Source organism: Schistocerca serialis, chromosome 3, assembly GCF_023864345.2.
Source record: "Schistocerca serialis cubense isolate TAMUIC-IGC-003099 chromosome 3, iqSchSeri2.2, whole genome shotgun sequence".
NCBI lineage: Eukaryota > Metazoa > Arthropoda > Insecta > Orthoptera > Acrididae > Schistocerca > Schistocerca serialis.
In genome coordinates, this window is record NC_064640.1 from 836702491 (window position 1) to 836716561 (window position 14071).

The 14071-nt window shown below is 43.3% G+C and overlaps 1 protein-coding gene and 1 pseudogene across 1 annotated transcript in view; one reads left to right on the forward strand and one right to left on the reverse strand.

Annotated features, from left to right (window-relative positions):
* The window catches only part of LOC126470879 (serine-rich adhesin for platelets), a 479197-nt gene that overhangs the window by 127843 nt on the left and 337283 nt on the right, over positions 1-14071 (forward strand). The window lies entirely within an intron of this gene.
* On the reverse strand, positions 9277-9394 carry LOC126471685 (5S ribosomal RNA; annotated as a pseudogene).

Consider the following 14071-nt stretch of genomic DNA (forward strand, 5'->3'; position numbering starts at 1 on the left):
TAATCTCAAGACATAAAGTTTCAATTTAGTTACCAATGTGAGCAGTCAATTTTACATCCGCAAACATACATATAAAGCTATCTTTCACAGCTAAATACTTTTGTGACAGTCTTTCATTGTCGTGATTCTGAAAATATTTTATACAGTCTCCTGGCCATTTAGATTTACACAACTTATGAAAAACAGGACAAGGAAATCTGGATTTGGTTTATGACTTTAGGATAATGATTTTAACAGATATTGTTAAATAACTGAATCGTGAATAATCTTGTATGAAATATCGGGTGTAATATTTAGCATAGTTCTACGCACTTAGGTCTATAAAAACTTCTTGGCTTATTTATCATAGCTGTTGTGGTGTTGCTGGTGAATGATAACTGGCTAGGCTCTTCACGTCTCTTGCGAGCTGCAATTAATTTATTACTACTACGTTGCTTGCGGTAGCCATGTTCCTTGATGTCGTGTTAGCCCCAATTTCATCACAGAATAATAGTGGAGGTGGCAGGGGTAAAATGCAGTGAGCGAAAGGCTATTTACAATTTGTACAGAAACCAGAAGGCAGTCATAAAAGTCGAGGGGCATGAAAGGGAAGCAGTGGTCGGGATGGGGTAAGACGGGGTTGTTGACTATCCCCGATGTTATTCAATCTGTATATTGAGCAAGCAATAAAGGAAACAAAAGAAAAATTCGGAGTAGGTATTAAAATCCATGGAGAAGAAATAAAAACTTTGAGATTCGCCGGTCGTGCGGTAGCGTTCTCGCTTCCCGCGCCCGGGCTCCCGGGTTCGATTCCCGGCGGGGTCAGAGATTTTCTCTGCCTCGTGATGACTGGGTGTTGTGTGATGTCCTTAGGTTAGTTAGGTTTAAGTAGTTCTAAGTTCTAGGGGACTGATGACCATAGATGTTAAGTCCCATAGTGCTCAGAGTCATTTGAACCATTTTTTTGAGATTCGCCGATGACATTGTAATTCCGTCAGAGACAACAAAGGACTTGGAAGAGCAGTTGAACGGAATGGACAGTATCTTGAAAGGAGGGTATAAGATGAACATCAACAAAAGCAAAAAAATGGTTCAAATGGCTCTGAGCACTATGGGACTCAACTGCTGAGGTCATTAGTCCCCTAGAACTTAGAACTAGTTAAACCTAACTAACCTAAGGACATCACAAACATCCATGCCCGAGGCAGGATTCGAACCTGCGACCGGAGCGGCCTTGCGCTTCCAGACTGCAGCGCCTTTAACCGCACGGCCACTTCGGCCGGCCAACAAAAGCAAAACGAGGATAATGGAATGTAGTCGAATTAAATCGGGTGATGCTGAGGGTATTAGATTAGGAAATGAGGCGCTTAAAGTATTAAATGGGTTTTGCTTTTTGGGGACCAAAATAACTGATAATGGTCGAAGTAGAGAGGATATAAAATGTAGACTGGCAATGGCAAGGAAAGCGTTTCTCAAGAAGAGAAATTTGTTAACATCGAGTATAGATTTAAGTGTCAGGAAGTCGTTTCTGAAAGTATTTGTATGGAGTCTAGCCATGTATGGAAGTGAAACATGGACGATAAATAGTTTGGACAAGAAGAGAATAGAAGCTTTCGAAATGTGGTGCTACAGAAGAATGAATAGAATTGGTGAGAAGAGGAGTTTGTGGCACAACTTGACTAGGAGAAGGGATCGCTTGGTAGGACATATTCTGAGGCATCAATGGATCACCAATTTAGTATTGGAGAGCAGCGTGGAGGGTAAAAATCGTAGAGGGAGGCCAAGAGATGATTGAACTAAGCAGATTCAGAAGGATGTAGGTTTTAGTAGGTACTGGGAGATGAAGAAGCTTGCACAGGATAGAGTAGCATGGAGAGCTGCATCGAACCAGTCTCTGGACTGAAGACCACAACAACAACAATCTTGCTTTTCAAAATACACCATTTCCGGAGACGACTTTATGACGCAAATGTCGCTGCCACAAAAACCTTCACTCTAATACGCATAGTTTCAGCACTCAAGAAATATCAACATCGCCAGACCTGACCCAGCTACGTGCATACACCAGGTTACTTGCCTGCGACTGTCGACTTTGCTTTCTGTTCCGTCCTTCCTGCACCACTCGACGCCAACGTCATCCACACAGGTGCAGGCTGAAAACCCAAAGTGGATCCCTATCTTTCTTATTTGCTCTGTCAAAAGTGTTATACATTTTTAAATAATCTATCAATATAACCGTCATTATAACTATTAAAACATTCATTATTATTCTGTTGGTTTCTTTACATAATATTCGTTACATCATTTCCTTTTACCAGATCATTAAAGACATTTAACACAGTTTGGAAACATCGAGACCTGAAGTATCGATTTTGGTGGTTAATCGAAAAATTTATATAAAATTTTGGTAAAATTTGAGCTGTTAGAACCTCTCTCACTCTTCTGCCGTTGGATGTTCTAGGTAATGCGGTTGCTCCACATACACATTTCTCAAAAATTTTTGCCTCGGCTTCCCCCGGTCTGCAATTTGTTTAGGTGAGACAATAAGAAAGCCTCTTACAACGTTTCAGGCCAGGGTCATCCACCTCCCAATTATCTGATCTCAGAGAGACGTCCGAAGGAGAAAATAATGAGGACTCTAGCCACTTATCACATGTCTCTGACTGTCGCTCACACAGCATTCATGGAAAGTGGGTCCTTGGCACCAAACGAAGTTCCTTTGAAACTTGTTTGGCCCAGACGCCATTGCTCACAAATCTCGCAACTTTCTAACATGCACAGGTGTTCGTCATGCCACGCTAAGTATTTCTGTGACTGGAGACTTAGACCTACTCCACACAGAGAGCAAAGCATTATGCAAAATGAGAAGGAAGACGCGGGGTCCAATGCCCGGTCCTGCTTCGTCACGGTCACTGTGGTTTTAGAGTCCTCTGAGAAGGCAGTCCTCAACACCTTGGGGATCGCCCGTCCGGCGTGGTACAACTGAACAGCAGAAAAATTCGTGCAAGACCTTTACCAAGAAAAGGAATTAATATAGACTTAGATGGCTTCGTCTGGCAGTCACTGAGGTTAATCATTACATTTGTTAAATATTTTTATTAAAAAACCGGTATTAAATTCAGATAGTGGTGTATCAATCAAATTATGATTAGCATATGTGACGCAGTAGCCCACCAATAGGCAGTCGCCTATATAACTTCTTTCGTGGATGAATTGCATTTCCTTGCGGTTCTTTCCATGAATCTGCCTGACAACTGTTTTTCTTACATCTACGTAGTTCCATTTTGCCACTCTGTCCCACAATAGGTACATATTTATTGACAAATGTAGTAATATAGGATTAAAAATGATGTATGATTTTAATTGTTCGTGTCCAAAACGAAACATTGGCTCATATTGAGTATCAGCTGCGAGTCCGAACGCCAAGCGTCCAAGAAGAAGATCTTCACTACTGTTTTGTTAGCATTTCGACTTCTCGATATGCTTCACTCTATGCAACAGAGTGGAAATAAGTTATTTTTAGCGGAGGAGAACTTGTTACCTCACCGAGAAAACCGACACCGAGATCTTGGTAGGGTGGCTGTATAGAACATTATGTATCTAGCGCAGAAGATTGCTCTGAGCTTGTGCTCCGCTGATTATTGCATCTACATCGATATCCAGCAAACCACTATGAAGTGCAAGGCAGAGGTTACTTCAAACTGTACGACTTATCTAGCCTCCTTCCCGTTCCATTTGGCCGGCTGGTGTGGCCGAGCGGTTCTAGGCGCTTCAGTCTGGAACCGCGCGATCGCTACGATCGCAGGTTCGAATCCTGCCTCGGGCATGGATGTGTGTGATGTTCAAATGGTTCAAATGGCTCTGAGCACTATGCGACTTAACTTCTGAGGTCATCAGTCGCCTAGAACTTAGAACTAATTAAACCTAACTAACCTAAGGACATCACACACATCCATGCCCGAGGCAGGATTCGAACCTGCGACCGTAGCGGTCACGCGGTTCCAGATTGAAGCGCCTAGAACCGCACGGCCACACCGGCCGGCTGTGTGTGATGTCCTTAGCTTAGTTAGGTTTAGGTAGTTCTAAGTTCTAGGGGACTGATGACCTCAGATGTTAAGTCCCATAGTGCTCAGAGCCATTTTTTAACGTTCCATTTGCGTGTGGAACGCGGGAAGGTTGGTTGGCTGGCTCTGGGTCTGAGCACTGTGGGACTTAACTTCTGAGGTCATCAGTCCCCTAGAACTTAGAACTACGTAAAGCTAACTAACCTAAGGACATCACACACACACATGTCCGAGGCAGGATTCGAACCTGTGACCGTAGCAGTCGCGCGGTTCCACACTGTAACGCCGAGAACCGCTCGGCCACTAAGGCCGGTTAGTTGGCTGGCTGGTCGATTTGGGGGAGGAGACGAAACAGTGAGATCATCGGTCACATCGCATTAGGGAAGGAATTCGGCCGTGCTCTTTCAAAGGAATTATCGCGGCATTCGCCTGAAGTGGTTGAGGGAAATCGCGGAAAACCTAAATCAGGATGGCCGGACACGGGTCTGAAACGTCGACCTCTCGAATGTGAGTCCAGTGCGCTAATCACTGAACCATACAATACAATACAATGTATGTATGAAAACGGGGACCTGGAAATTACGGAGAGGCTTCGTCCCGCTGCAGCCCTCAGTAGTTTACAACCCTACAACAGACCACAGCAGTCCACCCACCCTAACGCTGTAAACGCCGTCCCACACCGAACCCAGGGTTATTGCGCGGTTCGGCCCTCAGTGCAGTATGTAGCAGAAAAGCTGTAAGCAGTGCTTCGAACTGACTTACCCAGCTGGTTATAGGGAGACATACAGTTTCCGAAGCACGGTGCAGTTTGACATTTTTTAGGTTAACAGACGTGAAAGAAGTCATGGCTGTCAACTAAGTGAGGCCGCCTGGCAGTTTGGAGTCACTCAAAAGGAAACACAAGCTTGTCTGTGATACGAAAGAGAAATACTGCATCAATAAATTTGTATATAATACTTAATGTTGTTCGGTGTATGTACTGTCAAAAATACTTTTTCCTCGGATAGAAACATTATATTGAATTTTTTCTAGCCTCTAAGGTAGTAAAATCATTGAAAATTGAATTTGAGTCTATTAGCTTCAGAGTATCGCTTATAATGGCTGAAATTGACTGACCACGCAATCGCTCTTGAGAAAGTTTTCACCTAAGGTATGTCTTACTCAACTTGAATTTCGTAAAACTCCTTGCACCACTTGTTACAGATTTAGGTAAACTTAGGATTTCTAAATTTACGAAAGTATTGGGAAAAATTTCAATAATATTTCCTTTTTGTAATCTAAGATAATGAGCTTTGTGAAGAAGTTCCAGTAGGTAGAATGGTTAGCAAAATCATAACTTCATCCTTTAGTTACTTCCCATTGATGTCACATTCATCACTATTACTTGACACAGTGTAAAGTTTGAAATTTGAAGCTAATTAGATGGGGAATAAATAGAAAAGTTTAAATTTGATGTACGTTTCTACCAACTAAAGCAATGCTTGAGTGCCGGAATTTTGCGCTGCCCCTACACATACACTCTTCAACGCCTGTTACGAGGCTACTTGGTCTGCCTGATCGATATAGCCTACACAAAAGTCCTGAGCTTCTCCGTGGGGCTTTCACGCCCACTAAACGAATCCGCGACGAAGCGCATTGCTCTTCATAGTATCTTCTCTATTTCCTCTATCAGACCCATCTCAGATTGAGGAGCAATACACAAGTACCTGTCGAACGAGATCTATCTCCTTGGTGGGTGGCTTTCTTGAGGATTCTTCTGCCTTTCATATGATTAGTTTTATCTGGTCGTTCCACTTTAAATCACTCTGTACTCACACCCCTGGATGTTTAATACCTGCATCTGTTTCCAGTGATTATTCAGCAACGTGTAATCAAGCTATAACTGATTTTTCCGCCTATTTATCTGCAGTACGTTACATTTGTTTATGGCATGGATGAATTGTCAATACTTGTACCAAACGTCGATTCACTTTAGGTCTTTTCTGCATTTCGCTACAATTATTTTGCGTGTTTGTGTATGACAGCATTACGAGTATCACCTAATGGCCTCGTGGTTCCCCCAACGCTATCCACTATTTCACCTCCTACTCTAAAGTAGCGAGTGTAATTTTTTATTTACATTTTTCTAGCTCATTCAATATTCATACTGCGAAACCACCGTGCCTTGTATGACGGGGAATTGCAACGAATCAGTTCCCTGTTTTAGCTTCTTACACCGTGACGCAGTACAGAATTTCAAAAGATAACTGTACTTCGTCCATGACTAAGTGTATTGACATTACATTAGTACAGTTCACAACCTTGTTAAAAAGTGGCTCGAGTTGGATTCAGTTTTTTTTTTTTTTTTAATTTCGAACGTTTTCGCCGTCATCGGACGCATACAAAGAAGTGCGGTGCGAGTGTGACAAATCTAAAGACTGTGCAAATCCCACTAAAACTTCATGAACACTCCTTAAGGGCAGAAACTACAAATTTTGCTGAGCCCACTTATACATTTAGCCCTATAGATAATACACTACTGGCCATTAAAATTGCTACACCACGATGATGGCGTGCTACAGACGCGAAATTTAACCGACAGGAAGAAGATGCTGTGATAGGCAAATGATTAGCTTCTCAGAGCATTCACACAAGGTTGGCGCCGGTGGCGACACCTACAACGTGCTGACATGAGGAAAGTTTACAACCGATTTCTCATACACAAACAGCAGTTACCGGCGTTGCCTGGTAAAACGTTGTTGTGATGCCTCGATTAAGGAGGAGAAATGCGTACCATCACGTTTCCGACTTTGATAAAGGTTGGATTGTAGCCTATCGCGATTGCGGTGTATCGTATCGCGACATTGCTGCTCGCGTTGGTCCAGATCCAATGACTGTAAGCAGAATATGGAATCGGTGGGTTCGGGAGGGTAATACGGAACGCCGTGCTGGATCCCAACGGCCTCGTATCACTAGAAGTCGAGATGAGAACCTTCTTATCCGCATGGCTGTAACGGATCGTGCAGCCACGTCTCGATCCCTTAGTCTACAGATGGGGACGTTTGCAAGACAACAACCATCTGCACGAACAGTTCGACGACGTTTGCAGCAGCATGGACTATCAGCTGGGAGACCATGGCTGCGGTTACCCTTGACCCTGCGTCACAGACAGGAGCGCCTGCGATGGTGTACTCAACGACGAACCTGGGTGCACGAATGGCAAAATGTCATTTTTTCGGATGAATCCGGGTTCTGTTTACAGAATCATGATGGTCGCATCCGTGCTTGGCGACATCGCGGAGAACGCACATTGGAAGCGTGTATTCGTCATCGCGATACTGGCGTATCACCCGGCGTGATGGTATGGGGTGCCATTGGTTATACGTCTCGGTCACTTCTTATTCGCATTGACGGCACTTTGAACAGTGGACGTTACATTTCAGATATGTTACGACCCGTGGCTCTACCCTTCATTCGATTCCTGCGAAACCCTACATTTCAGTAGGATAATGCACGACCGTATGTTGCAGGTCATGTACGGGCCTTTCTGGATACAGAAAATGTTCGACTGCTGCCCTGGCCAGCACATTCTCGAATTCTCTCACTAATTGAAAACGTCTGGTCAATGGTGGCCGAGCAACTGGCTCGTCACAATACGCCAGTCACTACTCGTGATTAACTGTGGTATCCTGTTGAAGCTGCATGGGCAGCTGTACCTGTACGCGCCATCCAAGCTCTGTTTGACTCAATGCCCAGTCGTATCAAGGCCGTTATTACGGCCAGAGGTGGTTGTTCTGGGAACTGATTTCTCAGGGTCTATGCTCCCAAATTGCGTGAAAATGTAATCACATGTCAGTTCTAGTATAATATATTTGGCCAATAAATACCCGTTTATCATCTGCATTTCTTCTTGGTGTAGCAATTTTAATGGCCAGTAGTGTAAGATCATTAAAAAGTCAGCTAAGAGCATAACCACATAAAAGAAAAAATTTTCCTCATTCTGAAAGAATTCGGGTCCGAAAGGATGAAACGCCAAGACTCTTCGTCACTGACAATGCCTCTCTTGTACTGTCTGTCACTGGAGTTCGTTGAGCATATACGTAACGCTCTCGCACCGAGTAAATGACCCCGTGACGAAACTCGTTGCTTTTATTTGAATCTTCAGTTAATTCTACTTGCTAAGAGTAGTATACTGCTGCAAAATACTCAAGAATCGGTGTTGCAAGTGTTTTTTAAGCCACTTCAGACGTGCATGCATTACAATTCCTTAATATTCTCCCGGCGAATCTTAGCCTGGCATCTGCTTTTCCTACTATTGGTTCTGTGTGGACATTCCACTTGTTGCTCTTACATATTTGACGGTAGTGATTTGTCGCCAACGGTGTAATCGAACAGTAGTGGATCTGTTTATGAGCAATACATTAGATTCACTATATTTATGTTCGGGGCCAACAGCCAGTTCTCTGTAGGTCTTCCTCAATTGCAGGCTTCCTATAGACAACAGCTATCGTTACGGAATCTCCTCTTGATCAGTTATAAAAATTGTAAACAGTAACGGTCGTACGACACTCCAGAAATTTCCTATAAACTTCTCGATATTGTTCCGTTACGAGTACTATCTGTAAGAAAGCCCCGAATTGAATCACAAATCTGGTATGTAGGTATTTTGTTCACAAAACGCCAGTGTGGAACTATATTGAATTGCATTCCGAAAGGGTCAAGGAAGACGGTATGAACCGGAGTTGCTTTGTCTACGCACTTTGAATCTTGCGGAGGAACAGAGCTTCGGAAGCACGTATTGTCGGCATTTGTACCGTTTAACACATCAGTTATTCTGTAATGAGTCACCGGAGACCGTGGATGGCTTGTAGTAAAATACACCGAAAATGTCCCTAAACAATGCCCGATATCTTGTCGATCGAGTCGGATTCACCCTGTGGTAGTCCCCTTTTCCCTATCTACGCCTGAGACTCTTGGCTACGACTCATTACTTCGACAGCCTGTGGCTGCACGGCTAGCTGAAATAACTGAATAAAATATGGTAAAAAAAACACTCCGTCGTCAGGCCACGAGTGGCCTACCGGGACCATCCGACCGCCGTGTCATCCTCAGTGGAGGATGCGGTTAGGAGGGGGGAGGGGGGGTCAGCACACTGCTCTCCCGGTCGTTATGATGGTATTCTTGACCGAAGCCACTACTATTCGGTCGAGTAGCTCCTCAATTGGCATCACGAGGCTGAGTGCATCCCGAAAAATTGTAACAGCGCATGGCAGCCTAGATGGTCACCCATCCAAGTGCCGACCACGCCCGACAGCGCTTAACTTCGGTGATCTCACGGGAACCGGTGTAGCCACTGCGGCACGGCCGTTGCCCGAATGAAATATTGTATCCAGGTTAATATTACTTAGCGGTTTCTCTGGACGGGTAACTGCGCACATCAGTAGGAACACAAATGTTCGCGATCTAAGAATATTGGTTCGATCGTATTTCCAGAGTTGGACAACAATACTGGTACGTAGTATCGATTTCAGAGCCGCCTGATGAGTGGAGGTAGCAAAGCACAAGCTATGATTCGGGATTGTCGTGCAAAAGGATTTATAAAAACAGGAACCCTGGCAAAAACTTGACTGCAGAATAATAACATACAGAATTCCCTTGAGCGTGAAAGAAATCAAATGAAGAACAGCGCCAATGTATTGCTACGCACGTAGATTTCACTTGCATACTGCTACGGTGAATGTGGCGCAAGCAGCTTCTTAGATGCCCGTACGACACGTCTCGCCTGTAACACTGTCCGTCTACAAGTGCGCTCTTTTGCTACCGCGCACACCGTTGGCCTTTCTTCGGCTGCTGGCTTCTAAGAATCTGCGTCAACCCAACTACTGTGATAGGCTCACTCCTCACACAGAAACGAAAAAAAGAATTCGCCTCTGCCAAATTTTCTGGTAAGGTCGAGGCCTGAGACTGGCGATATCTCTGCCTTCTCCACTGAGGCTTCGTTCTATCTATCTATCCAGAGAAGCCGCCATTGTGCAACCAAAGACCATGTCTCGCGAAATGCATGCCTCCTGCATTTCCGATAATTTTAAAAATATGTCTCTAAATACCTGATTGATTCAGTATCACAGGTCCAGCTCTGTGGTGACTACAAGCCGGTGTACGTAGAATGTGAGACAAACGCCGGAAGCTTGGTGCGCCAAGGTATCTCGCGTAACCGACACGGCAAATAGCCGACATCCCTCGCTTTCCTAACTCAGCAGAACAATTCCTGGAACTGGGCGTGTGGGATGATGAAACTGTGTGGTGTATTGCGTTTGGAAATTGAAATACAGACACTCTACGTGTGTCCTGGTGAGCCCCTTTCGTCACAGACACGTGGGAACATGAGCGCGTTTGCAAAAATTAGTGAGAAGACTGTACTGTATACAGAAAATCCTAAGATATTCTGGTCGTATGTGAAGTATGTTAGCGGCAAGAAACAATCAGTGCCTTCTCTGCGGGATGGCAATGGAGATACTATCGAAGACAGTGCTGCCAAAGCAGAGTAACTAAACACAGACTTCCGAAATGCTTTCACAAAAGAAGACGAAGTAAATATTCCAGAATTCGAATGGAGAACAGCTGCCAACATGAGTAACGTAGAAGTAAATATCCTCGGAGTAGTGAAGCAACTCAAATCACTTAATAAAATCGAGTCTTCTGGTCCAGACTGTATACCAATTAGGTTCCTTTCGGAGTATGCTGATATATTAACTCGATACTTAACTATCATATACAACCGTTCGCTCGACGAAAGATCCGTACCCAAATGCTGGAAAGTTGCACAGGTCACACCAATATTCAAGAAAGGTAGTAGGAGTAATCCACTAAATTGCAGGCCCATATCGTTTACGTCGATATGCAGCAGGATTTTAGAACATATATTGTGTTCGAATATTATGAATTACCTCGAAGAGAACGGTCCATTGACACACAGTCGCCCGCATCTCGTGGTCGTGCGGTAGCGTTCTCGCTTCCCACGACCGGGTTCCCGGGTTCGATTCCCGGCGGGGTCAGGGATTTTCTCTGCCTCGTGATGGCTGGGTGTTGTGTGATGTCCTTAGGTTAGTTAGGTTTAAGTAGTTCTAAGTTCTAGGGGACTGATGTCCATAGATGTTAAGTCCCATAGTGCTCAGAGCCATTTGACACACAGTCAAAATGGGTTTAGAAAACATCGTTCCAGCGAAACACAACTAGCTCTTTATTCACATGAAGTGCTCAGTGCTATTGACAAGAGATTTCAGATCGATTCCGTATTCATGGATTTCCGGAAGGCTTTTGACACTGTACCAAACAAGCGGCTTTTAGTGAAATTGCGTCCTTATGGAATATCGTCTCAGTTATATGACTGGATTTGCGATTTCCTGTCGGAGAGGTTACAGTTGGTAGTAATTGACGGAAAGTCATCGAGTAAAACAGAAGTGATTTCTGGCGTTCCCCAAGGTAGTGTTATAGGTCCTTTGCTGTTCCTTATCTGTATAAACGATTTGAGAGACAATCTGAGCAGCCGTCTTCGGTTGTTTGCAGATGACGCTGTCGTTTATCGACTAATAAAGTCATCAGAATATCAAAACAAACTGCAAAACGGTTTAGAAAAAATTCTGCATGGTGCGAAAAGTGGCAGTTGACCCTAAATAACGAAAACTGTGAGGTCATCCACATGAGTGCTAAAAGGAACTCGTTAAACTTCGGTTACACGATAAATCAGCCTAATACAAAAGTCGTAAATTCAACTAAATACCTAGGTATTATATTTACGAACAACTTAAATTGGAAGGAACACATAGAAAATGTTGTGGAGAAGGCTAACCAATGACTGCGTTTCGTTGGAAGGACACTTAGAAAATGTAACAGACCTACTAAGGAGACACTTGTCCGTCCTCTTTTAGAATACTGCTGCGCGATGTGGGATCCTTACCAGATATGACTGTCGGAGTACATGTCAAAAGTTCAAAGAAAAGCAGCACGTTTTGTATTATCGCGAAATACGGGAGAGAGTGTCACAGAAATGATACAGGATCTGGGCTGGAAATCATTAAAAGAAAGGCGTTTTTCGTTGCGACGGAATCTTCTCACCAAATTCCAATCACCAACTTTCTCCTCCGAAAGCGAAAATATTTTGTTGACACCGATCTACATAGGGAGGAACGATCACTACGATAAAATAAGGGAAATCAGAGTTCGTACGGAAAGATATAGGTGTTCATTCTTTCCGCGCTCTATACGAGATTGGAGTAATAGAGAATTGCGAAGGTGTTTCGATGAACCCTCTGCCAAGCACTTAAATGTGATTTGCAGAGTATACATGTAGCTGTAGATGTAGATGTCCGCTAGTGTGTCCGAACGTTACCTCACTCTTCGAGCAGTGTGCAACGCATCCACATCTTTGTTCGTCAATTTGTGCTGTGTTTATCGCGAACGTAAGGCGACAGAAAGAGAAATGGCGACCGCCTGTACAACAGTATCTAAACAACAGAGAGAAATACGAAGTGACGGCGACGCTTAGATTACAAATTTCAGGAGAATGTCGAAGCAGGATTTTGATTTTCTGCTTGGGAAACAGCGAACATGTATCTCTAGGCAAGGTAATGTTATGCGGAAAGCTATTTCTGCAGCGATAAGGCTGATAATAAAATGTAGTCGAGACTAATGTGCCAGTTTGAGCTATTTATGTCTCTTTCCAAAACAGAGAATTTCAGTGATTATTCCTGAAATTGAGAAATGCCTAATGGTTGCTCTTGATGCTTATATCAAGGTACAGGTAAAACACTTGACGAATCTCTTCCTTAAATCCGTCGCAGTTCTTTCTACAGTCAGCAAGCCTTTCAAATTTTCAAAATATCTTATGTACTAAGATATTCTACTTCTCATATCTTCCGTACACCTTCGACTTTCTGTAAACAAACTTCTTGTGTACGTGGCAGATTTTATTTGTTCCAAAGTATTTCCTTCCAGTGATATCTTCACGTTTACTGATTCTTCTCATTTTGGTCTTTTCATACCTCACCCTCATTCTGTACTCTTTTCCTCCTGTTACGATCCTCTCCATCATAAATTGTAGCTCGTTCCCTCACTCAGCCAACGCGGGTTGATCATGTCCGTACTTAATTGCCTTCATCCCTTCTCCTCCTACTGTTACGCCTAATGATTTTCCTAATGCATGTTAGTTTCTCACTATAAATAGAACTAATAAAAGATGTTGATGACAGACAACACCCTTGGGTACCAGCTCTTGTAATAACGGTCATGCCTGTTTCCTCATTTCAATTTAATACTAACACTCTCTATCCTGTATAGAGTTTCTTTATAACTCGTGTGCCCTTCCAGTATAAGAGCTTTAGGAACATACTCCAGTCCACTCTCTTCAACGGCTTTTCCCAATTATCATAACTTACCCACATATCCCTCTCATCTTTTGGCATTCTTTGTCCAGTCATCTTCAAACAACCTGTAGCATCTCGTGTTTTCTTCCGATTCTGAATCCAAACTGATCCTGTAGCATGTTTTCATCAATTTCTGCATCTAATCTTCTGTTTTTAAAGATTACCGTACAGTACTATGATGATTATACTGACTTCCTACGTGCGTGGTGCAAACAAATTATATGCAGGAGAAGTTCCAGACAGTCTGGGATCGATCATCAAGTGAACGGTTGCCGGCAGAAAGTTGCGGCCCAAAACACTGTAATACAAAAACGTGAGTGTTAGTCCGTTGACTTCAAAAGAAGTAATAATTATGGGTTGTCCTGTAAAATTACGTCTTGCGGGACAAGACGAGTACTAGAGGCTATGGCTCCAAAACATTGAACAGGGGTTTGTAACAAGTTGTCAGAATTACTAATTGCAAAACTGTTATATCACCAATCAAAGAAAAAAGTTTATATGCCTGCTATTTGGAATTACAACGAGAGATAAGTGTATCTAAACTTCACTGTAAAACTACCAAATGATTACGTAATTTGTAAACACATGAAATAACAATTTAGTTGAGTAAATAGAGGTCAAATAACG